Raw genomic sequence first — 26,804 nt, 5'->3', positions numbered from 1 at the left:
CAGCCAACACAACACTGAAAGAGGAAATGTTAAAAGCATTCCCTCTGAGAACTGGAAAAAACAAGGATGCCCACTCTCACCACTCCTCTTCAGCATAGTACTGAAAGTCCTAGCCAGAGCAATCAGACAAGAGAAAGAAATAAAGGGCATGCAAATCCATAGGGAGGAAGTCAAACTGTCACTGTTTGCTGATGATATGACTGTTTACCTAGAAAATCCTAAGACTCCTCTAGAAAGCTCCTAGAACTGATAAAATAATTCAGCAAAGTTTCTGGATACAAAATTAATGTACGCAAATCAGTAGCTCTTCTATACACCAACAGCGACCAAGCTGAGAATCAAATTGATTTTGATGAGTGCATCAAAATCAACCCCTTTTACAGTAGCCGCAAAAAAATAAAATAAAATGCTTAGAAATATACCTAACCAAGGAAGTGAAAGACCTCTACAAGGAAAACTACAAAACACTGCTGAAAGAAATCACAGATGACACAAACAAGTGAAAACACATTCTATGCTCATGGATGGGTAGAATCAATATTGTAAAAATGACCATACCACCAAAAGCAACCTACAAATTGAATGCAATCCTCATCAAAATACAACCATCATTCTTCACATAATTAGAGAAAACAATTCTAAAATTCATATGAAATCAAAAAGAGCCCACATAGTCAAAGCAAGTCTAAGCAGTAAGCAGAAAGAACAAATCGGGAGACATCGCATTACCTAACTTCAAACTATATTATGAGGCCATAGTCAGCAAAACAGCATGGTACTGGTACAAAAATAGTCACAAACCAATGGAACCCAGAAATAAACCCAAATACTTACAGCCAACTGATCGTTGACAAAGCAAACAAAAACATAAAGTAGGGAAAGGACACCCTTTTTGACAAAGGGTGCTGTAAAAATTGGCTAGCCACATGTAGGAGAATAAAACTATATCCTCATCTCTCACCTTATACAAAAATCAACTCAAGATGGATTAAGGACTTAAATCTAAGACTTGAAACTATGAAAATTCTAGAAGATAACATTGGAAAAACCCTTCTAGACATTGGCTTAGGCAAAGATTTCATACCAAAAATCCAAAAGCAAATGCAATAAAAACAAGGATAAATAGCTGGGTCTTAATCAAACTAAAGAGCTTTTGCATGGAAAAAGGAACAGTAGGCAGGGTAAACAGACAATCCACAGAGTGGGAAACAATCTCCACAATCTATACATCTGGTAAAGGGCTGATATCGAGATTCTACAATGAACTTAAACAAATCAGCAAAACGAACAAACAAACAAATAAACAATCCCATCAAAAAGTGGGCTAAGGACATGAATAGACAATTCGCAAAAGAAGATATACAAATGGCCAACAAACATGAAAAAAAATTGTCAACATCATTCATGATCAGGGAAATGCAAATCATACCACAATGCAATACCACCTTACTACTCCTTCAAGAATGATCATAATCAAACAATAGTAGATGTTGGTGTGGATGGGGCAAACAGGGAAGACTTCTACATTGCTGGTGGAAATGTAAACTAGTACAACCACTATGGAAAACAGCATGGAGACCTTAAAGAACTAAAAGTAGAACTACCATTTGATCCAGCAATCCCACTGCTGGATATCTACTCATAGGAAAAGATGTCATTATATCAAAAAGATACTTGCACATGTATGTTTATAGCAGTACAATTCATAATTGCAAAATCATGGAATCAATCCAAATGCCCAACAATCAATGAGTGGATGAAGAAACTGTGATGTGATATATATATATATATATATATATATATATATATATATATATACACACATATGAATACTACTCAGCCATGAAAAGAAATGAATTAATGGCATGCACAGCGACTTGGATGAGATCAAAGATTATCACTCTAAATGAAGTAACTCAGGAATGGAAAACTAAACATTGTATATTCTTACTCATAAGTGAGAGCTAAGCTATGAGGATACAAAGGCATAAGAATGACACAATGGACATTGGGGACTCATGGGGAAAGGGTGGGAGGGGATGAGGGATAAAAGACTACTCTGGTACAGTGTATACTGCTTGGGTGATGGGTGCACCAAAATCTCACAAATTACCACAAAAGAACTTATGTAACCAAATACCACTTGTTCCCCAATAACCTAGGGAAATAAAAATATATATAAATGAATGCAGGCTCAATGAGATTTAAAAAAGGAATTTTCAGATGTAGCACCTTGTTATATAGGACAATGCCATTTCTATGGTCTTGTCCTCACAAAGAGATGACATATACTCATCTTAAGAGGAGAAAACTGACCATCTTAGATATTCTTTTTCAAACTTCCCACTTCATACTCATGACTATTTAACTTATTTAAACATAAAATGTTAACATGATTAAAAAGACTTAAATGGTTTTCTGAGCAGCTTTTACAATGTCTATCCCATGCCCGTAGGGGAACTACTTTGAAGCATACAGCATTTTTAGACCTTATTACTGCAAATACCTTTTCCTGGGGATTTCTATGAACTAATGATTCTTTTTCAGCAATACAAAGAAAAGAAACTACTGAGCTTTTGATCAGTAGATCATTCTATTATTTAGTATTCAGAAAAATTTGTTTTTAGTCACATGATAAATATACTTAGAATGCTCTAAGGGCACAAAGAAAAAGGAATCTGATTCCAATTGGTGGCATACAGAAAGGTGTCTTGAAAATATACTTTTTAGGAAGTTCCTTGGAAAATATGCCCGTAGTGATTAGAGGAGGATTGGAGAGTTCAAGGGTAGAGTGAATTATGATCTGAAATAAAAGGGAAGAAAATGTTGATGAAGAGAACACAATCTGTTTTTAAAGCATGATAGCAGTAATCTTATTCTCAGTTTACCTTTAATAAATTGTTTAACCAAAAAATCATGATTTTATTCACTGGTAAAAATATATTGTAGCATACATTAAATTAAACATAAAATATTTATTTTAGGTCGACAATATTTTCCCTTTGAAAATGTAACTCCCTTTGAAAACCACCACTTTCTGCTAGTTTCTTTCTCAGAACTTACATATTTCTACACCTTATCTACTGTTGTTCTAAGTCAGTATCACGTAAGGCACATGATATTTCAAAAGAAAGAATGCAGAAAAGGAACTAAAAATTATTAATAATCTAATGCATGTAGAAAGACCTGCACATTTCCTCCTGCTCTGTCCATGTAAGAGGTAGCTGCTTCCCTTCTCCTTCTGCTGCGATTAAACCTCTGTACAGAAGCAGCACGTTGAAGACAGGCTGTGGCCCAGAGAGCGGCTGATGAGCAGATGGATGGAGCCTGCACCCACCCAGTTTGGCCAAAGAAGCCCCCATACTCTCCATGAAAAAGACTGCCAGAAGCTATTGTGTCAATTCAAAAAAAGAAACAAACCATAAAACCACTGACACTAAGGATCATTTCTGGGTCTGACTGGAAATCTAGGATCCAATTCTGTAGTGGAATTGAAGGGGCCAGAGGCCACCCTAAGAGCTAGATCTGCAGGTCCCTCCATCATGCCCAGGAAAATGCTCCACTCACCATTCCTCAGCTTCTGGTTCTGGTTTCAGAGATCTCTCTGTATCAGAAGGATTTTAGAGCTAGAAGGCCTTTACCCACTTCCTCCTATGCACTGATCTGAATATGGAGGTCAAGAAGGGAAAGTGACATGTTCTAAGTCAGAGCAGAGTCAACAAAGAAAGATAAACAATGACTGAGTCCTTGTTGTATAGCGAGTGTTAGCTAGCTACATGGGATATGGAGACGAAGAAAACAAAGTCCCTTCTTCAGGAAGCTCAACCTAGCAAGTTAGACAGACCCTTGGCAGGCAGGACCAGGCTTCCCTGCAGCAGAAGGATACATGAAATCAGTGTAATAAGCCTCACCAGGGACAGGCCACCATGCTTGCCTGACAGAATCATGGGTAGATTCAGGACCATGGCATGGCCTTGCTTTGACTCTCTAAGCTATGCTGTAGGGCCAGGTAGGGTCTGGAGTGGCCTGAGCTAGGGGATGCAATGAGCCATTTCCACTCCCCCAAGGCATTGCATAAGTAAAGTCACTTTCTATTTCCACAGCAAAATCAGGGTCAGCTTTGTTGAACACAAGATACCTTCCCTATCCCCAACAGATGGTCTACCTTGTTTGTGAGCCGTTGCTTGCGTTGGAGATGGAAACACTCTGCACAGTTCACAGCCGTCAGCTGTGGCCCATAGGCCACTGGCACGCAGAGGCAGAGTTGCAGAGCCCTTGGGAACCACAGAAGGCCTGCTGCACACCATGAAATGGCTTCTGAGCTGCTGCTGGCCCACTTGTGGGTGGCAGTGCTAGTGATGATATACAGCATCCTGGGACTAATGCCTGCAAACTGTGGATATCCTGGGTGATTTAGGTGTGCACTGCTGTGACGGCCTTTATAGTCAGGAGAGGACACACAGTGAGAAGAAGGGAAGAGTCAGTCCAAAGAGAGTCAGCCAAAGGTGGGATCATCAAGGCCAGAGCCAAGATACGACCAACACCCCAGGCTGGTGGTGGCCTCACGCTGCCCACCCCACAGGCCAGTCCTCGATCACTCCAAGCCCTCTACTCTAGGGTTCTTAAGGAAACGAGCAGGTCTTCCCATCAGGATCTAAGTGTGCTTCTGAATAAGGCACGAAAACACTAATCTCCTGAACTTCCCCGAGTGACTGAACAAAGCAGAGCCCGCATGTTTCACAGCACTTGGGAGAAGATCTTCAGGGGCAAACTGTGGAGGATCTGAATGACAACACGGGCTGTCCGCACCTGCAGGGCTGTCCCACCAAGAAATGGTGAGACAGAAGCAATGCTTGCAGGAAAAAAGGAGAAGAAGGAAAGGCAGGAGCAGACCAAGAGAGGAATTCAACAGACCACGAATGTTGAAGTGAGGTGACTGACTTCCCTGGCCCACACCCCACCGAGCAGCCTGCATCTGCTTGAGGGTGATAGAGATTACATGGAGGATGGTAACTTGGTGGTGGAGGGGAACAGGGAAGCAGGGCATGGTGGTTCCCCAATGTCCTGGCCCCAAGTCCCTTCAAAGAGTGCGGATAACAAAGGTGACTTACGTGTGTTCTTCCAATGTCCTGAGTAGGAGATTGAAGGAGCCGACATGCAGTTGTGAGAAGAAATCCAAAGGAGTAAAGAACTCACAGCACAAGTCCAAAGTCTGACCGGACCAGCAGGGCTCTCTGCACGGTGCAATGACACAGCTAGAAAGCGAGCTCCTGAAGCTGTGGCTGAGGCTTCCCACTCTGACTGCACTGCACCAAGAACCTACAGTGGGGCCTTAGCAGGAGTCCATGGAGGAGGAGGATGCTCCCTGCCTATATCTCAACCAGAGTCTTTGCAAGGTGCACAAAAACTTGAAATGTGTGTGTTAGAACCACAACCACTGTGAGAAGATGGCCCAAGACCAGGATCAGGAATTGAAGAAAGACACTTCCAACTTTCATAGGGAGATTTTCTTCCATGAGAAAATGGCCAAGGAAGGCCGAATGACCACAACGTCCACCAAGAGAGTATTCCAGGCATTCCAGAATGAAAATGACCACAACAGGCAGAAGCCAGATGACTGACTTCTGCCTTTCCCAAGTGGCCCTTTGAATTCTGGGGCTCGGCCTACAGCCCACAGGGGTTCCAGAAGTGCCAGGGCATCCATGGGCCACTAGGGCCTCCAGCAGGAAGGCAGGGCACAGTGTGGGTGTGAGGGCTTGAGTCCAGAGCACCTGCTGGTTTGATTTTGCTTTCCTTGTAGCCAGGTCCTGAATGCCCAAAGATTCTACAGAACATCAGTTGATGCTGCTGCCTTTAAAAGACTTTTGATTGATCTATTGTTAGTTTAGCCACTGTTCATTAGTTGATGCTGAAATTACTCTTATTGTGGTTGGATTGATAGCACAAGGATTGTAAGGTATTATTTTTTAAATAAATATTTTTAATGTAAAAAATTAAAAAAAATAAACTGAAAAGGGCAAAAAAAAAGGATAAAGATTTTCACAATTGACTTTTCTTTTAATTTTGTAAATTATTCCAAGGAGAAAGCATTATTAACCCTATGTTATGGTCTGCCACTGATACAAAGGATCCTCAGGAAGTAGCAAAGCTAGAATGTGAACCCATATCTGACTTTTTCTTCTGCCCCTCCACTCCCAGCCCCAAGGATGAATATAAAAGCAGGTTTTAAGAAGGAGCTGGCTATTAGTGGAAGTCTGCTAGAATATTAAGAAGTATAAAGAAGGAGGAAAGGTAACTATTCTAAGTGAATTTCAAGACGTAAGGTGTAAGTGTTAGGAAGTAGAGATAATGAGTTTAATCTGAGAAGCTAGCATTTTAAGACAGGGATATCCTTGTGAGAGCAAGGGAATTTATTTTTAAAAATTTTGAATTTGTGTTCCTTTAGTGTTGAGAAATACTTGGTATTTTTGTAAGCAGAGGCAAAGAAGCTGGTGATGACAGATTGCATATGTGAACAAAAGGGGTAATAACTGATGCATTTCTGTGCCTTTTATTATTAGTTGGTATTGTTCTAAGAAAGTGCTTTAGGGAGTGACAACAATATTTAACTGTTGTCTATTGTGAGAACTATACTGAGAGGGGCTATCTGTGTGATACATCAAGGCTGCATTTCTAAAATCATCAACAGACAGATGAATACAACTTAAGCACATAGTGTGATGAATGTGGCAATACTTCTTAAACCCAAGAAAAGGTACCAGAAATACAATGTTATGTAAGAAATACCATCAACTACAAAACTACAGGATAAAGGAATGTTAATACATTTGAAGATATCAGGTAAAACAGTTACAGTATGAAAAAGCTATTTACTCTCTTTAAAACTAAATAGTCCATAGATGTGAAGATGGATCTGAGTCTTGGGACCAAGAGGAGAAGAGAAAGGTTTTGTTTGAAGTAAGCTTCAAGAGTTGGAAAAGGGGAGGGAAGATCTAATGTGCTGGGCTAGTCTATGGAGGTAAGTCAGAAAAAAGCTTGATTTCAGGGTTTGCCATTGCATCCTTTTTTTCTCTTTCTTATAGCATTTATGTCAGCACACTTTAGTTTTTAATTTACTTCTGTGTTCCCACTTAAGGCTATAAATAATCTGCAAGTAGATATAATGGCATATATGTCTTTATATTTTTAGTGCTCCTTAAAGACCCGAAATATAATTAGCAATAACTGTTTGCTCTATTATGTGAAGGGTCCTATGGATAACTAGATATATTATGACAGAAGAAGCAAAGTACAAGAGCTTGAAAAAAAATGGCAGGGGAACACTGGTTCCTTTTCTCTAAACAACAACCTTGTTTATTATTGAACTAATAAATAGCCTCGACCAGATGAAAGTGGATCTCTGCTGCAGTTATGACATTGTAGGATAGGATAATGAGTAAATTGGGGGGCACATTATGAGGGAACCCTTTAGAACATAGCGGGATATAGAGAGCCCTTGACCTCTCTTTGGGTTTTCCAATCAAATATATGGATATTTTTGAATATACACCCCCACACAGGTACACACACACCAATAGAGTAGCTGACCTCAATTTCTTTTAATAAGTGAAAATATTAATTAATCAGTTACAATCTGAGATGAGACAGGACCGTGCAGCTGCCATATTCAACATGGCCTATGCATGAAGACCTGCCTTCCTTGCCTATCTTGACAAAGATACCTTAAACAAAGACAGGTAATTGACCAATTAGCTATCCAGTAACAACTGTTCATGTTCCATAAGAAAGAAAGTTTGTCAACTACTCCATGGTGTGCAAAAGACCTTCAAGGGCTCTTTGATTCAAGACTGACCAAGCAGCCGCAGCAGTAGAAAAGAGGAGACAGAGAGACTCAAAGAATCTGGAAATTGGCTGGGCACTGTGACTCACGCTTATAATCCCAGCACTTTGGGAGGCCATGGTAAGTGGGTCACCTGAGGTCGGGAGTTCAATACCAGCCTGATCAATATGGTGAAACCCTGTCTCTACTAAAAATACAAAAATTAGCCTGGCATGGTAGTGGGCCTAATTCCAGCTACTCAGGAGGCTGAGACAGGAGAATTGCTTGTACCCAGGAGGTTGCAGTGAGCTAAGTTTTCACCATTTCACTCCAGCCCGGGCGATGGCAGAACACTCTGTCAAAAAATAAAACAAAACAGAACTGGAAACCATGTGGATTGTGCCCTGAGAGATGGAGAGAGCACTGCGGGTTCCCAGTAGCACCTCACCCAGCTTCCAGGATACCTTCGTATTATTCATATCTTGTAATATTCCATGATACTGCCTGCTGCCTGGTGCTTCCTTAAAGTTAAGTATCCTCTGCTTGGGTTAGATTTAGAGATTTTTTGTTTTATGAAACAAATGATGGTGCAATAAAGTAGGCAAACATTTCATGTCTTGTGTAATATTTAGTAAACAGATGTCAGGAAAATAGGAAATTGCAACACTTCATTTAGAAGGCTATAATCTTTTCTGACAGAGACCAGGAGCTACTGCAAACAGCAAGACAAAGGTAAGAATGGGGGTGAGGACAGCCATGAGATGGGGGAAGAAGAGGGTTTAGAAAATATATAGACTTGGAACAACAAACCAAAAACATTTTAACAAGAAAAAAATGCTTTGTAGACTGAAGTGTTTTGGCAACAATATGTCTTGTTTACCTCCAGCAAGGACTAGGGAGACAGAAGTTGCTCATCATATTGCATTCTCAGGATGTCTGCAAATAAGGGCAGCTGCTTTATGTGACTTACACAGAAAACTGACTCACATTTTTAGCCACGTTATCATCTCATAAAATCATTCCACGCCCAAAATTATTAATCCTTTCTGACATCACTCCTGTTAGTATACAGTGGATGTCTAGCATCATTTCTCCTCCCAACAGGACTTTAAATTCCTTTTGTGGTGATCACTACCCTGTGTGTAGTCTTGACGTAAAATCTGTTTCTGGAGACTGGACATGGTGGCTCATCCCTGTAATCACAGCACTTTGGGACGCCGAGGTGAGCAGATCATGTGAGGTCAGGAGTTCAAGACCAGCCTGGCTAACGTGGTGAAACCCCGTTTCTACTGCAAATACAAAAAATTGGCTGGGCATGGTGGTGCACCAAGTAGGTAGAGTTACAACTCCAGCTACTTGGGAGGCTGAGGCAGGAGAATAGCTTGAACCCAGGAGGTGGAGGTTCCAGTGAACTGAGATCCCACCAGTGCACTCCAGCCGAGGCAAAAGAGTGAGACTCTGCCTCAAAAAAAAAAAAAAAAAAAACAAAAAAAAAATGCCGTTTCTGGAACCCCTTTCTACTACAGAAGTCACGGGGGCCAGAGCCTTCTTTTGCTGTGGCATGTCTGTGTGTGACCTTAACTAGGCAATGAATGCTCTAAGGATATTTGTTGTAAGGCACAGGGTGATTGTTGAGACAGTAGTGGCAATGGCTGGGATATTTCAGTTTTCCAGAAAGTGTTATATGCCCAGGCACCTGGGTTCTGTCCTTGTATGCTACCATTCCTGAATTTGTTCATAAGCCCACCAATATCCTTTCATTCGATTATAGTTTTTTTCTTAAACTATAGGTCCAACCTCACTTCCTTTTGCTACCATGCACATACAACAGTATCTATAATTTTACTGGATTCTTTGAATCTTTCCACTCCATTTTTTTTTTCTAACAAGAATCTTTGGAGAGAGGCATCATGTAAGTTTTAGAAATGGACTTACTAATTTAAAAGACATTGTCATCTAAATTGCATGGTGCAATGTCCTACAAGGTATGAGTATGACCTAGCCATAGTTTTCTTCCCTTTTTAAAAGGGTGTACTTGGGTTTGTTGCTATTGAATAGTTTGAGTTCCTTGTGTATTCTAGATATCTGTCCATTTTCAGATGAATAGTTTCAAATATTTTCTCTCATTCTGTAGGTTTTCTCTTCACTCAGTTGATTGCTTCCTTTGATGTGCAAAAGCTTTTTAATTGAATACAGTCCCATTTGTCTATTTTTGTCTTTGTTGGCTTGTGCTTTTGAAATCTTAACCGTAAAATCTTTGCCATAACCAATGTCCTGAAACATGGTCCCTACATTTTCTTCTAGTAGTTTCACAGAAAAACTTTAACGTCTTAACTCTACTTTCAAGGAATAATCTTTTGGAAACAAGTTGCTTAAGAGTTTTATTTTATTCTACAAAGAAAAAAAAAAAAGACATCAGATGCTTTTAGGAAATTTAAGGATGCCATATAGGGATGCAGAGGAAGCCCATGTGACCTCAGTGGCAGAGACTGGAGCCCCACAGCTGCAAGCCCAGAGCAACAAGAATTGTTGGCCACCATCAGAGTTAGGAAGAGACAAAGAACAATTCTCCCTTAGAATTTCAGAGAGAGCATGGTCCTGCCAACACCTAGATTTTGAACTTTTAGACTCAAGAATCATCAGACAAATTTCTGTTTTTTAAGCCACCAGTTTGGGTGGCAAACCTATGGCAAACATAGGAAACTAATTCATGACACATCTCCAAACTGAAATATTTTCTACATTCATTATGCTATTTCTTGTAAAGTTGGTTCCCGCCCACCCATCACTAGCAAAACATTGGTCAGAAATTAGTCTCTCTATCCCTTTGGAAAAGCCTTTTCAACAATTTAATTCACCATTCAAATAATCTTCTTATTTTTGTCTTCAGGGAAAAAAAAAGAATGATTAAATATTTTTGTATTGTTAGCTAGCTATTGTATGGATTTCATTCTATCTCCATGAGCATATTGGTTTCTCACTAATAGCAAAATCCTTTTAGATTACTTAATAAACTCATCAGGCATTCTATACAAAAAGACTGTTAGCCCTATTAGACAAATATTCCCAGAGAAAAAGTACTAGCTATGTACCTCAACTAAAATTTTAAGTCTCTTACCTCTGATATAAGATCCTAATCATTTTTTAAAATTCTGAACTTTTCACTGCTTAAGCATCTAAATACAAAGCCTGTGCTATAAACACCAGACTCTATTTTCTGAGATGTTTGCAGATTTATTAGTCTACCACCTCAGCCTACAAAAGGCTTATTCAAATATTAATTTCTGTAAATGACAGTCAAGTATAAGAAAATAAATTGGTGTGATATACATGAGTTAATTCCTAACTTAATATAAGTTGGGTGTGTTGAATCTGAGTCCACCTTTCAATAAAACAATACAGTAATCTTCCACTAAACACTTAAGAATCAAAATAGTCAATTTAGTTCAACTTTTCTCAAGCACCTCCTAAGAAGTGCAAACCGTTATTATAGACAGTAACAACATCAGGCTGAATAGTATCCCTGCCCTTGAGAAGTTCACAGCCTCAAAGTGAAGCCTGAGAATTTGAGTTCAGAACTCAATTGCAGTCTATACTCCAGGGTTTTATAAGCCCGGACTGCAGAGTAAATAGTGCCGCTGAACAGCATATCTCTGTGGCTGGCAAAGCAGGATCAGTTCATGCAAGTCTGCCTCTCTCAATGATCATGGGCAAATTAAGTTATTTTAAGTAGCTTTCTTATTTTTGCCAAAGTAAAATAATACCCTGCCTTGCAGGGTCTGTGTGAACACTGGCAGGGAAAACTTTGCAATATAGGTACATAGTAGCTAGGCAAGATGTGACACCCAAGGGAGAAGAAAAATCTCACAACAATGAGTGTTGAAAGTGTCAGCGAATATAGAAGGATTTTAGATGGTATTTGAGAGCAAGCTCCAGGATATGCTATAGAAATCACATGCTGTAGGTATAGGCGATGGTTGCAAATCAAGCATTGTTCATTTTGTTGAAGATGTAGGAAATTCAGCTATTGACTGCCTCTTAACATAAAGATATGGTTAAAATAAAAAATGAAGCTCTTGAAAAAAGAAAAAATACTGGTATTGTGCACTAATTTGGTTTATCTATTGTAGAGCTAACTCTATTATAGCATTTCCCAAAGTCCATTTCATGGAAATTAAAATGTGTTACTTTAAAAAGAATTATCAAAGTCAAATTAAGTTTGGAAAGCAATGGGTTCAACAAATTTAAGTATATTTTTAGTGTTGCAAGTCTTCTGAGACTCTTCAAACCATGGAGGAAAAATATTGTTCACTAAGCACATCTGACCTAAGGGCCCTATTTCCTGGCAGGGAGCCACAGGTTTTCAGGAGGCATTCCACAATTATTGCCAGTCTTTTCTTTCCTAGCACTCCCCACCAAGGCTGCACAGAACTCACTCTGGGAAATACTACTATATCCATATGAAACCTTGATGGTTGCCTAGGAAATAAGGCTAATATATAACTAAGATAAGTCTAATCAAATCATATTTTGCACCAAAATATTGCCCAAATCATCACAGTTTTATTTTACATGTCATACAGTTAATATATGTTTATAATTAGCAACACATTCTGTTTTTCTTAATTATCATATTTTAAGTCATCCTTTGATTGCCTATAACTCAGTTTTCTTTTGCTTGGCTCATGGCCAGCAATTTATCCAAAAGTTAAACAAAAATTAACTATTTGTCATCTGATTATCAAAGGATATCACAAGGAGTTTTGCTCTATATTCTGCATCTGAAATTAGTTGAATCTATCAACTGACATAAAACAAGTAAATTGTCAATTTACTCCATTTTACCAGGAATAACCTTTGCCAAGACTGTGATGGAGACAAAGTTTTTATTTGGGCACTTTTAGCAGAATCAAATTTCCAGCACTTCTCCAGTTCCCTGGCATACTGAACTTTAAATTCCAAGGAGGGATACAGCATATCTTCCAAGTCACAATCACTCCATATTAATGACAGCCAATCACTACTAGTGACATATTTTGTTGACATCAGTTTTCTGCATTTAAGGGCTTTCAGATTCTTATGAAAAAAAAAATATAGCACCTCTGCTGAATTTGCTTGCATCATTTAGTGACTGTGTAAGGAATGGTAAAAACATTCAGTTTTTCTGGTAACTCTCATATCACATCATATAAGAAAACAGATTTTCTCTCATAATTTAAGTCTAGCCTTGAACTAAATAGAATTAATTTTATAAAACTTATCCTTTGCTAATATAATATATACACATATAGGTAATGTTTACAATATTCTGTTTATATGTCATATGATATAAATATTTAAATAACTATAGAATACCATAAGTATATATAAACTTTATAATTATGATAAAATAAATGAATGTAGGATGTTTCATTTCTTATTTCATGTTTTGGTATTTCATTAGGTCTTTTCTTGGAGGGTTTGTCAAGCTGAGTATAGGAAAATCTGCTTTCCCCACATAATAATCATGTGGTCACGGTATTGTTTTATTAGTTTCAAATGATTTGACTTTATTTTTCAGGTTATTTTTCTAGCAGTCTGTAAACAGAACAGTAACTGGCACATCATCAATAGCCTTTTTCTTTATTTGTCTCTAGTTTGAAACTGTGTTTCTAAAAAACTAAAATATCTTCACTATTACATAGGTTGTCACAAACTTTCCTCTTCTAAACAGACCTAAACGTCAAACAATGCTTGTTGTTTGGAAAGAGAAGACATTTTTCAGTGTTTAAGGTGAAGAGTGTTAATTATCACCTATGGAGACACCAGGATCCAGAGAAATGAAAAACTGGGCTGCTCCAAAGAGCAACATATTGCAGAGATAAGTACATAATAAAGAAACCCAACATTTCACAGTAGTTTTAACTTAGTTTGCATAGGTTTAATAACAAGATAGCTTTCTAGATGTGTAGTTTTCCTTTAGAAACAACATTTAAGGAAAATAGCTAAGGATTCAACTAAAAATCAAGAAGTGGACGTATGCATATTGCTCCATTGTTCCTTATTATTTCCAGTAGCTGAACAAATCTGTTTTACTCTGTTTACATTAATTTATTGACTGTCTGAATCAGGACTACTTCATTATATATAAAAATTACAACAAAATACAATTACCTGTGGAATTTTAGTCTAATTGTTAAATTATTCAATCTAACCATGTCATATTTTCGTCAGGTAGAGGCAATGAAAGTAATTATTTTCTTGGGCTATGTATTGGACATTCACTACATGATAGCTACTACTTGCAGAAATGTTTCAAGAATTTTTTTTTTCAGAAATCACACTATAGTGAATATATCTATATGAAAATGACCAGGGTGATCTAAAAATAATCATGTCATCATTATTTATTACAAGAAGGAATCTATTTCAGACAGAGTACTACCTGCGGTTGTATAATAAATTTAATTTCATTGAACTAGCTTAAAATATGTTCTCCATTCTCAGTGTAAATATTATATAAATATTATTTCATTAAATAAGTAGATACAAAATAAATTGCTTTTTCTAAAGCAAAGCTTACTCTATATAATTTAAATGTGCATCTTAATTAAATTGTAAAATATGCCTATTGGTGACACATGGTCATTGGCATAATTTTTATGCTTTCCAACAATCAGTATTTAATTTGTGGCTGGTCATGTCTCTGATAATGTATTTTAATAATTGATAACAAGTCTCTTTTATGCTGAGGAATCTTTTAAACAAATGAGTTCTCTGGATCCTTCCAATTAGATGTCATGTTAAATAACTAATATACTAAATATATATATATATATATATATTCCCATGTGTTTATACTAGTACACATATATTTTGTAAATATAAAGACATATTCATATCAGTGCTAAGAAATAATATAAAAAATGGCATTTGCATAACAATATATGAAACATTGCTTATTGCTTCTTGATTCCCTTAATTTGAATACACACAAAATTTAATTAAGAAATTTGTGGGAAAAATGCCTACCTGAAAATACAGTCACTTAATGCAATTAAATGGAATATATTCACAGTCTAATAAAAAGCACTCTTTAGTTTAACTTACCCCAAACTAAGGGCATGTTTTAAGAATATTTAGCTATGATTAGCAATATATGCCCAGATATCACCTTTCCATTGAGTTGGCTTGTAATATCTTTCTTAAAATGACAAGAAAAGGCAACTATGTTTTCTCTTTTTGTGAGAAATTGTCAATATCTCACTTATCCTCATGAAATAAAATATAATTTTCAACGCTAGCTTCTTAAAACCAAATTTTCTTCCAGCTATATTAGTATTTCTGCAAGTATTAAACATTCATTTATTTTTGTGACTCAAAGCCATTAAGATGAAAGGTTTGGCAAATCAAGTATGTGGGAATTTATAAAGTTCAATTACAGTTAATATGAAATCTCGATAATAATTTCTATATATTCACAGAACCGATCTCCATTATATAAACTTAGAGCTTAAACTTTTGGACAGATTTGATTCCTGAACTAACATAAAGGGTAATATAACTAAATAAATTTTGGCAGATATTTATGCAATTTTATAAGGAAATACATGTACATGTCTATTAATGCACATCAACATTAATTTATATATGTATGTATGTATGCATATGGGCATGTTCATTACAGTCTCTCCCATTAGACATTCCTGATTTTTTTCTCAGTAAATCCTTGATTTTTTCCTGTCTTTTCTAAACTTAAATATGCTAATTTAAACTCAGAAGTAAGCAATTATTTTGAAAGGTTAATGTACAAGAAAATGGCAATAAGTATTTTATAAGAAGTAACTTAATAAAGCATTTTGAACTGTGACAATCGAGAGGTTACATTTGTAAGACCACATGTGGCCTGCCATTCAATTTTCATTCACCTATGAGAAAATTACAGATTATTTAGGAATATTTATCCAGTCAAAATCAAACTGCAAATCACAGAAACCTCGGGGTGGTGGGATTTTTTGTAGGATACATAATGAAATGTCCATGCGTTCAGACTCATTGGTTTAGGGTACAATCTGATTTTGGCTTTCTATTTCCAACTCTTTCACTTATTCTATATTACTTGTTTTGATGTAATGGCATATGTTTCAACACCAGAAACGTGATTTGCTTTCTCAACTTTTATTTATAATGAAAAAAAAAATAGCTTTTCAAATGGTGATTTAGAGAATAGTTAATCAGCTTGACTGTGAACCTGAGTTCAGATGTCCTCAGATAACTATAAAGACTGTTAGGTACAAAAGCCCCAGTGCCTTCTGTTTGCTTCTTAGGCATTTGTATTAGTCACTGCTTTCTAATCACACATTAGTTCTCTCAGTGCCATCACTTTGCATGTCAACTGAGCTATGTTTACAGAAATAAAGATGCAAACTAAATATTATGAAAATTTAATTCAATTTGAAATATATGTGCTGCCAGGGCAACCATTCCCATGCTGCTTTTGCTGTATTTAATCATAAAACCAAGTTTTCTATGTATTGAACTTCTTCACAGAATATTGTGTGAACCCCTTTGTGCAGAGCATCCAATAATACTTGATTAACAAATAAATGAATGTAACAAACAAATTTATGAGGAAATGTCTTAGGTTACCTGTGAAATCGAAGACAGTAGATCATCATTCCAGGTAAAGTTAATGCCCAGAAAGGTAGTCCACATGTGCAACAGCTCATAGCGGCATGGTATTCTTCAACTCTACTTACCTCCATTAAGCTTCCTCCTCCCCTGTCTTACCACTGCCCATGTACTGCCCTGAACCTATAAGCAACACCCATGACTACACTAATTCTGGTATCTTAAACATTATTTAGCCATAAAACACAATGAAATCTTATCTGCAACAACATGGATAGAATTGGAACTATGTTAAGTGAAATAAGCCAGATACCAAAAGACAAATTTCACATTTTCTTGCTTATATGTGGGAGCTAAAATTTTTTAAAAACTGAAATCATGAAGATGAAGTATAATAACAGTTACTAGAGCCTCGAAAATGTAGAGGGGTTGGGGGTTACAAAGTGGGAATGATTCATTGGTACAAAAATTTAGTTAGATAGAATAAATGAACTCTAGGATAAGAGGGTTAACATAGTTAACAATAATGTGTTGTATATTTTTAAATAACTAAAATAGCATAACTAGAATGTTTCTAACACAAAAAAATGATGAATGCTTAAGATGATGGATACCTCAATTACCCTGATTTGATCATTACACATTGTATACCTCTATGAAACATCACATGTACCCCATAAATATACACAATGATCATACACACATAATAATTATTTTTTTTAATGGCCTAGTTTGAAAAAAAAACAACTTCATGTAATCTTAACTCAATGATTTTTTTTTGAGATGGAGTCTTGATCTGTTGCCCAAGCAGGAGTGCAGTGGTGCCATCTGGCCTCACTGCAACCTCTGCCTCTGGGTACAAGTGATTCTCCTGCCTCAGCCTCCCAAATAGCTGGGATCACAGGCACCTGCCACCATGTCTAGCTAATTTTTGTATTTTTAATAGATGTGGGGTTTCACCATGTTGGCAAGGCTGGTCTTGAACTCCTGACCTCAGGTGATCCGCCTGCCTCGGCCTCCCAAAGTGCATGGATTACAGGTGTGAGCAACTGCGCCTGGCCAATTTTTTCTTGTTTAAACTGATCTAGCAATGTCTTACTGTCTTTACTTTCCTCCAATTGCCTCTCATCCACTTCCATGACATATACAACTTTCTGTTAGATTTAGATTTAACCCACTTAGATTTAGATAGATGTCTTCATTCATTTTAGTAATAAGCTAAAATTATGCATTCCCCCCTTTGCCCTCCACCATCCATGTAAGCACCTGAGTCGCAATTTGGATTTGATTCCTGGCTCCTCTCTCCATCTCAATAATTTCTTAAAAAAAAAAAAAAAAAAAAGAAGAAGAAGAAGGCATCTTACTCTCTTATTTAAAGTAATCCCATGATATTCCACAGTTTTCAAGATACACTAGAAACTCTTTAGCTTAGCTATACTGTGGTCTCATCTCTTATTTCTCTCTTCATGCTACGACCTCATGTGGGATTCTCACATGACCATCCCTCTCACTTTCACACATTTACATATGCTGTTTTTTTTTTTGCTTGAGGCCTGCTTCCTCCTCCCTCCTACCCTTTTCTCAGGAGTTGTCCACACCAGAAAGTCTGTGTGGACCTCCCCTTCCCCTCCACACACCACACAAACCCATGTATCTGTTTCCATAGCACCCACCATGAAAGGACTTATCACAGGCTATTGCAATCATCTGCTTTATTCCACTATTTTTTTTTTCCCTGATTTAACACATCTGAGAGAAGAGGCCACACATTCCCACACATATCTCTGGCATCTAGTATACAGTATCTAATAAACCCATCCTCAAAGACTAAATAGGAAGTCTCAACCCAGAGAATCTAAAATAATAATAATAATAATAATAATAATAATAATAATAAAGGTATGTTTTATTGTCCATTTCTCATGTTAACCTTTCTGGCAGACCCAAGTATATCCCTTGAGTAGTTCTAATTGGTATTTGGAGAAGCATGTCCCTTAAAATACTGATTTTCATGTCCCTCCCTCCCTCCCCCCCCCCCCCCCTCCCTCCCTCCCTTCCTTTCTTCCTTCCCTCCCTCCCTCTCTCTCTCTGTCTCATTTTCTATCTATCTATCTATCTATCTATCTATCTATCTATCTATCTATCTATTTGACTTTCTTTCTTTTGACAGAGTCTAGCTTTGTTGCCCAGGCTGGAGTGCAGAGATGCAATCTCAGCTCACTGCAACCTCCTCCTTTGAGGTTCAAGCAATTCTCCTGCCTCAGCCTCCCAAGTAGCCAGGATTACAGGCACCCACCACCATACCCAGTTAGTACAGATGGGGTTTCACCATCTGTACTAATCATCTGTGTTAGCCAGGAAGGTCTTGATCTCCTGACCTTGTGATCTGCCCACCTTGGTCTCCTAAAGTGGTGGGATTACAGGCGTGAGCCACCACTCCTGGCCTTGATTTTCATTTTCATACCACGAATAATACATATCTAGGGAAGATATTTTTAAGCACTTAAGTATTGCTTTCATAGAATATGGTAGATTGTGGCTTTAAATGATTTTTTCCAATATTCTAGCTTTGTAATCTACAGAGTTGCAGTCAATTTTCAGACTCTAAACAAGTATGCCTTTTTTCCCTTTATCTTAAGAGGATTTCTCATTCCCCATCTTGCAGCTGTCTTGAGTTAGTCTCTATACTTAGTTCCCTGGATATCAACATCAAAGTAACTACCAATATTATAGAAGAAAACTATTGCTATGGCAAAAATGTTCTGCAGTATCACTGAATATATGAATGTTATATAAAGTCAGTATATAACAATTAAAGTCTATTCTTTTTAGAATGCAGTATTATTCTAACTTTTTCATTAATGGAAGTGCAACCTTCAATATATATAGATGATGGATTTATTTAATGTTTAAAAACTTAAGTAATAACTTTGGAATATAAGCCACTATATTCCTTAGCCACTATTTTTATTAAGACTAGAATTTAACTCTTCTAGTTGTTAGCATGTAAACTTTTTCAATTTCCTCATAAGAAATATTTAAACATTATTCTCATACTGTTTTACATAAAACTTTATAGTACTTTTTCCTTAGAAAAATAATACCTAGAGTGTTTGGCTTTATTTGGAACACAACAAAATTATTATCCTAACGTTATTTTGGTTCCTTTATTTTAAATTATTTTTTTGAATTTATATTCTAATACATAATGGAAGTTAACAATTTACTGACAATTATTATTTTGTAATATAGTTGTCTGATACTATACAAACTAATTGTAGGTACCTGTGATTTGAGGGATAATGAACTGTCCCATTGCAGAAAGAATCCCCCTTGGTCCCAGGAGCCTTCCTTACACCTGATGAGCTCTATGTTGTCTATATTTCCATGCATTTAACTGGGGTAAATAATTATATTGCTTAAAAGTTATACTTAGTGGTAATAGTAATATTCCTTTTAAGAAAACAAATCTCTGAAGAAAAGAGGAAAATGTAGGATTGCAAGATGGAAAGAAGAAATATTCAAAGGAGAGAAGAAAACTTTGTCCTCAACCAACTTCATGGCCTGGAACTAAAGACTGGGCAGCTAAAATGCTGAACAACAAAGAAAGGAAGAAAAAATCTTATTAAAATGTTCTAACTTTCACCACTTCCAAGTTCTGAAAAAGTTGCTCCATATGGATTAATATTGTAAAAGCTGTGTTTTTATTGACACTTTACTTAGTCAAAGCATCTATAGCAGGAAAAATTTCTTTTCAGGATTAGGCTTATGGGTGAAAGCCCATTTGCATGAAAGCTAAGTTAAAAAGATAAGCTACGAGGATAGCATTTGTAGGGTAGTAAATTTTATTTTCTCTTCTATATGTACAATAAATTTAAGAATGTCTGTGTAATACGTGCTTTATTGAACAAAGAAACAGTCAATGCATTAGCAGATGTACTTGCTCAAATATTGATATTGTTTAAAAATAGTTTTGGGACTGACAATTTATTGAATGGGAAACCACATTATGTTTTTATGCATGATTAAAAATCTCTTAAACTACTTAGCTCAGAGGAGTAGAAAGTAGGAATTGTCCAGAAAGAACAATGTGCCTCCTACAATAGAAATTTCTGAAGGCACCAGTACTATGATAAATACAAGGACATAAATACTTGTATTTCATCTGTCTTTGCTTAACCTAGGATTTGGAGAGCAATGGGCAGGACTGAGCATGGTGGCTCACTCCTGTAATCTCAGCACTTTGGGAGGCAAAGGTGGGAGGATTCCTTGAGATCAGGAGGATAAGACCGGCCCTGGCAAGATAGCATGACCCTTGTCTCTACAAAAAGAAAAAAAATAGAGAAATTAGTCTGGTATGGTGGCATGTGTCTGTAGTTCCAGCTACTCAGGAGGCTGAGGTGGCAAGATACCTTAATTCTTTGAGCCCAGGAGTCAGAAGCTGCAGTGAACTATGATGTCACCACTGAACTCCAGTCTGGGTGACAGTAAAAGCCTGTATCCAAAAACCCCAAAAACTTCAGTTAAAGTATAGCTATTAATGATAAAATTTTGGTAATGCATTGGTAAGCCTAAGGAGTATATCTAAATTATAATTATTTTAATTAAATGACATTCCTAACATCCTCCACTAATACAAGTTAAGATAATTCCCACAACAGGGTGAGTCTATTCTGCAGGAGTGAAAAATACTGGAATAAAAAAAACCTTTTTAAAGAGTTAACATTTCTAACCTATACTACAGACAAAGAACAAATTATAAAATAAAATATGCAAAGCAGTACTATTTGAAGGATGGCCAAGACATTGACCTTCTACTTGTAATGATATTCATGTTGGTTTATGATTGTCACTTAACCTAATAAGATGAACATTGAATAGATGGCATTATTTTCATTTTCTGATAATAAGACTGAAATATAAAAAATAAATAGTTATCTCATTGATATAACAGCTCATTCAACAAGTAGGTATTGAGTGCTTACCATTTTCCATGCACTCGTCTAAGAGCTTAAATAATTATCTCATTGATATAACAGTTCATTAAAAAAATAGGCATTGAGTGTTTACCATTTTCCAGGCACTTGTTTAAGAGCTTGGGTCTTGACAATGAATATCACAGACACGTCCAATGCCCATTCAGAATTTACATAGAATATGTGCCCATGATTATCTAGGATCAATGCAGTAGTAGTTCTTATGTCCAGATTTCTTAGTCTATTATTTTGTGTACAGATCCTCTAACCACTTAGAAATAATTCTTTTAAATATACCAGCAGTAGTACTATTAATTGAAAAATGACTTAGCATATCCAATAACCTTAACAGAAAACACAGTAACCTGTGTATTTTTAAAATTATATTTTGGACTAGCTTATTTAGTGGGTATATAATGAGTAAAAGGTCTGTCTTTACAGTGAATGATTTATAATTTACAAAGGCTTCTAAATAAATGGTTTATTTTAGTAATAGAAATCAGTTTATGTGTAACAGTGTAATCATTATCTGTATAACCCTCAATAGCCTCACAACAGATATAAAATCAGTCCACATACAGATTTATCCCGGGTCAGAATGCTCCATCTATAAGTTATTCGACAAATATTTAAGAGGCATCTATTATATGACAGGGACTTTTCTAGCCACTTGAGATATATCAGTAAAAGAAAGAGACCAATACCTCTGCCTTATGGAGTGCAATTCAGGAGAGGACTGAGACCATAGACAATAATCATATTAAATAAGTAAATCATACAGTAGGAAGAAGGTCCTATGGAGGAAAGCATTGAGAACAGGTAAAGGAAATCGGGTGTGCAAGGCAGAGTGGCAGGTTCCAGTTTCTAAAAGTTAGTAGGTGAAAGGCATCATTGCAAAGGTGACATTTGAACAAAAACTCGAAAGAGGTGAAGCTGTCAGTCTTGCAAATATGTTTTGAGTATGGTGTGAGGGAGGAATCCTATTTCTTCTCTGTTTTTTTTTTTTTTTTTCATATGCTAACCAGTTACCTCTGCATCATTTATTCTGTCCTGAACAACAATGCAAATTCAAGCATACACCAATTTTCCACATGAAAGTGGGTCAGTCTCCAAAATGAGATGTTAGGAGTGTGTTCCCCATAGGGTTGTTGTGAAGCTTGAATGATTCCTCTCACATAAAGTACTTAGAACAGTGTTAGATAGATAATAAGGAAAGAGAAAACATTCACCATGATTATGACAGTTGGTGTTTGTGCTATTAATATTTTACACAAGATTTTTCTTTAGTGATTCCACCTTCAGCTTCCATACTAAACTCCATTTTTTTCTGCAATCTGTCTGAAAATTCTGTTGTATTTTCTATATATACAATATTGTTATCTGAAAATAGTAACATTCCATTTTCTTCCTTTCCAACAGTTATATGTTGCATTTATTTTGTTTACCTCAATAATCTTGTTAAGACCTTCTGAACAGAGCGAATTGTCACAGGGAAAGTGTGCATCAAGAAGTTTCATGTCCTTACATTTTAGTTATACTCCTTATAAAAAGCACCTACATAGCTGAACTTTTTTTAAAAAAAGAATGAATTCTACAAATCTGTCTTTATGAAGACATTTAGTCAATTTCCAATCATTAGGCTTATCAATATTTTTTGTCTGCTGAATTGAAAATTATAAACTCAATAGTTGTTTTATGGTTGTTATCCCTGAACTTTTATAATGTATAATTAATTTTAAAGGTCTAGCATTAGTTGTCTTTCCATCTGTCCTGAGAACGAGTGAGATGTCAGTACACTTTATCTTTCATCTGACATTCATGACATTATCTTGAGTACTTATGCACAGAAAAGTATGTAAATTGACATTGTTATTGTTTCATAAATACAATGTTTGCTAAAAATATATAACAACATCTTGGCTCATCATTTTTAGAAACTGCCTTAGCAAAATTTGATTTTGATAGTTAAAACACTCTTACTTTTTAATCTGTACAAGCCTTCTAAGTTACTCATTTTAAAAAAAAATTGCTCAGCACACAATTTAATTATATTGTTTGAGGCTTTAAATATAATTAATACTTTGTATGTTCTTTCTTTAATGAAGTACTTAATTAGCCTTAACTCATTCATCTCCCGGATAGAGTTTTGTAACACCTTATCTTTCTTGAAACCAACATTTATACTAAATGAAGAGGTAGTAAACATCAATAACTGTGAAAATGAATGTGAATATGTGTTTGTGCATATATCAGAGATTATGTTCCCAGATGAATGCATTGTATTTAATTTTGTAACCAAGTATTCCAGTTTTGAAATGCATTTTAAAACTTTTGTTCCTTCTTTTCTCTCAAGCCTTAAGATGTAACCTTGAAACAGACTGTAGAAACTTTTTTTCTTAGCTTTGAGATAAAGCCTTGAAATGTACTTTGAAACTCCCCTTCCCTCTGTTTCCCAGCAGACAGTCCCTTGCACCATGCACACTTATCGAACAGCATGCTTGTTAAGAAGCTCCAGTGCCTAATTTTATAACAAGCCAGGCAAGGAGGCCCAGCTGCAGAATTCTCCCCAATGAGGAGATAGCGTCAAGACGGGTAATCTACAGCCCAGCCACAACCAAGATGGTCCAGCCAGCAATCCAGGTGGACAATGACTCAAGATAGCCCTTGGAACAAGACATGCCGACCTGCATCCTGCTTTTCTCCTGCATGTTTCCATACCTAGTCACTCTCTTTTACACTCCTTCCCCCAGATTAACATTTGAAATAGTCTTTTGGAGGCAAGAAACTGACCATTTCCCAACTGCTAGCATTTGAATGAAGCTCCTTTCTTTTCACTACACTTTGCTTCTTGTATTCCGGCCCTCAAGCAGTGAGCAGCTGGACTCGCATTCAGTTATAATTTTAAAAGATTAATTTTGACAGCTTATTTACTAAACAAATATACACACACAGTCCCTGGAATTTTAAAATAACTGTTATATTTGCCTTTTTTTAACTTTGCTAATTGTATATAATTGTTTATATAATTATATACACAAATCTTATAATCAGTGTGCAAGAATACATTGCTTCATTTGGAAATCCTTCCTGTATTACTTTTGTAATCTGTATGTTATGTGATGGCATATAATTCCTAATTCTGACATGTATGGCTCTTTTCCTCTAGAATACTCCATCTTTCTTACAGGTATACAGCTTATTATTTACTTCCAAACATATTGGCTGTTGAACAGTATTTTATAATAAATGTTTATGAAGGATAAATATATACATAAATTAATATTTCTTTTTGCCATTTAATTTTTTCCCATTTATTAATATTTCAAAGTCATTAAAATCTCCAAAATTAAGAATACAGTAACTGCATGTGGTTTCTTTTAATGAGTGCTTATTTTTATGGCTAATAATAACTACTTTTTATGGAAAATTGATTATGATATACTGCCCTAAGATCCAAGAATTAGTGATTCAGTATATTCCAAACTGCGCTATATATAGATTTAAACACTTTAGGAATTTTCTATTTAATTTGATTTAATAACCGAGTTTTTAGTATCAAATACCTTACCTAATTCTTAGCATTTGCAAGCCATTCTTTCTAAAAGTTAAATTTACTCAACTCCCATCTGCAAGTATAGGATAGTTCTAGCCTCCAGAAAAAAAAAAAAATCTAGCATTTGAGCAGAAGGAATTTAAGGAGCATCTCACAAATATTAGGCAATACACTCACTACTAATGATTCAAACTTATGCTCACCCTGGTTAAGCATTTTGCTGCTGACACTTTGTTCCCACCTTGTATCCTGTTTTAATTACCATAACATTATCTAAAAATTGGGTTTTGAATTATTCAGTGTTTTCGATAAACTCAATTCCTCTACTAAGTCTGTAGAGGACTGTCCCTGTTCCTGAACTTAGGCTTGTGACTTTGATGCTATTCACCGACACTCTCCTTAAGGTGTTCAACAGAATTTGCTCCTCCTGCAACTCAGTAGGATTTGGAGTCAGACACACCTGAGATAAAATTCTAATTTAGTTTCTTTCAAGCTAATTTTTAATTTAGTTTCTTTCATTAATGTAGATCCATTTATTAAATTATTTGAACTCCAGTTTTCTATAAAAGATAGCAGTGTAAAAGCCTGTTCCTACTACTGCTATTAATTGTAACAATAGTAGTACCACTTATAACATGGTATAACCTATTTTAAGCATTTCATGTGTTGATAATTACATTCTCATGACAACATTTTGAAGCAGATATTGTTAGGAATTTTTCACTAAATGAATATTTGCTGGAATATAGTAAACATCCAACAATTTAATAAATGTTATTTCAAACAAATAAACTATATTTGGTAAGCATGTAAGTCTGTGCATTATCAGACTTCAAATCATCAAAAATAAATAAAGCATCTACTTAAAAAACTAAATATTTTCTCTACTGTTTTTTTCTTCTTAATCTCTAAATTTCCACCAGCATTTTTCTGACACAGATGCTAGTTCCTCATTGACAACAAAACACAAAAACTACATAAAATAACATTCCCTATGCTTGTTATCTTCTTTAACTACCATCCTCACTTAATTCCTTTCTCTTTGACAGTAAAACCTCTATAATAATTTGTACTGCATTCCAGCTGCTATCCTCTTCCATCAGTTTGCTCAAGCCTTGAGTCATGTTATTTCCCAGAGAGTCTATGAGAATTTCCTCTGAAGTCACAGAAGAAAATTAAAAAACAGTGGCTTTCTCATTTCATTTTTCTTAATGCAAGTGTAGGCTAGTTGAAGTCTCCAAATAGTGAGCCTGCAGTTCTTGCACTGCATGGGCTTCTATGACACCACTCACTTTCCATCTTGTCTTGCTTCTCTGGTCACACTTGGTCTTACTACCACTTTCTCAGTGAAGCTATTCTCAAGGGTTATTTTCACATTTTCTTTCTTTCCTCCTTCAGTTTATCTTTCACAGAGTTGTAATCATAATCTCTGTAATTTCTAAAATGCTGTCTTTATTTGTATATCTCATCAGACATTTTCCCATGTTTTTAAATAAACATTGACCTTTTATTTATTTATTTTTATTTTTTGAGATGGAATCTCAGTCTGTTGACAGGCTGGAGTGTAGTGGCATGACCTTGGCTCACTGCAGCCTTTGCCTCCCGAGTTCAAGCAATTCTCCTGCCTCAGCCTCCGAGTAGCTAGGACTACAGGTGTGCGCCGCCATGCCCAGCTAATGTTTGTATTTTTAGTAGAGACTTAGTTTCACCATGTTGGCCAGGATGGTCTTGATCTCCTGACCTCATGATCTCCCCGCCTCAGCCTCCCGAAGTGCTGGGATTACAAACATGAGCCACCACACCCAGTCTGGTTGACTCACAAGAACCACTGCTTTCTGAATCCAAC

The sequence above is a fragment of the Sapajus apella genome, unplaced genomic scaffold (genome assembly GCF_009761245.1).
Source record: "Sapajus apella isolate SASKATOON/1434 unplaced genomic scaffold, GSC_monkey_1.0 scaffold39, whole genome shotgun sequence".
Classification (NCBI taxonomy): domain Eukaryota; kingdom Metazoa; phylum Chordata; class Mammalia; order Primates; family Cebidae; genus Sapajus; species Sapajus apella.
This window is presented reverse-complemented; position numbering follows the sequence as displayed.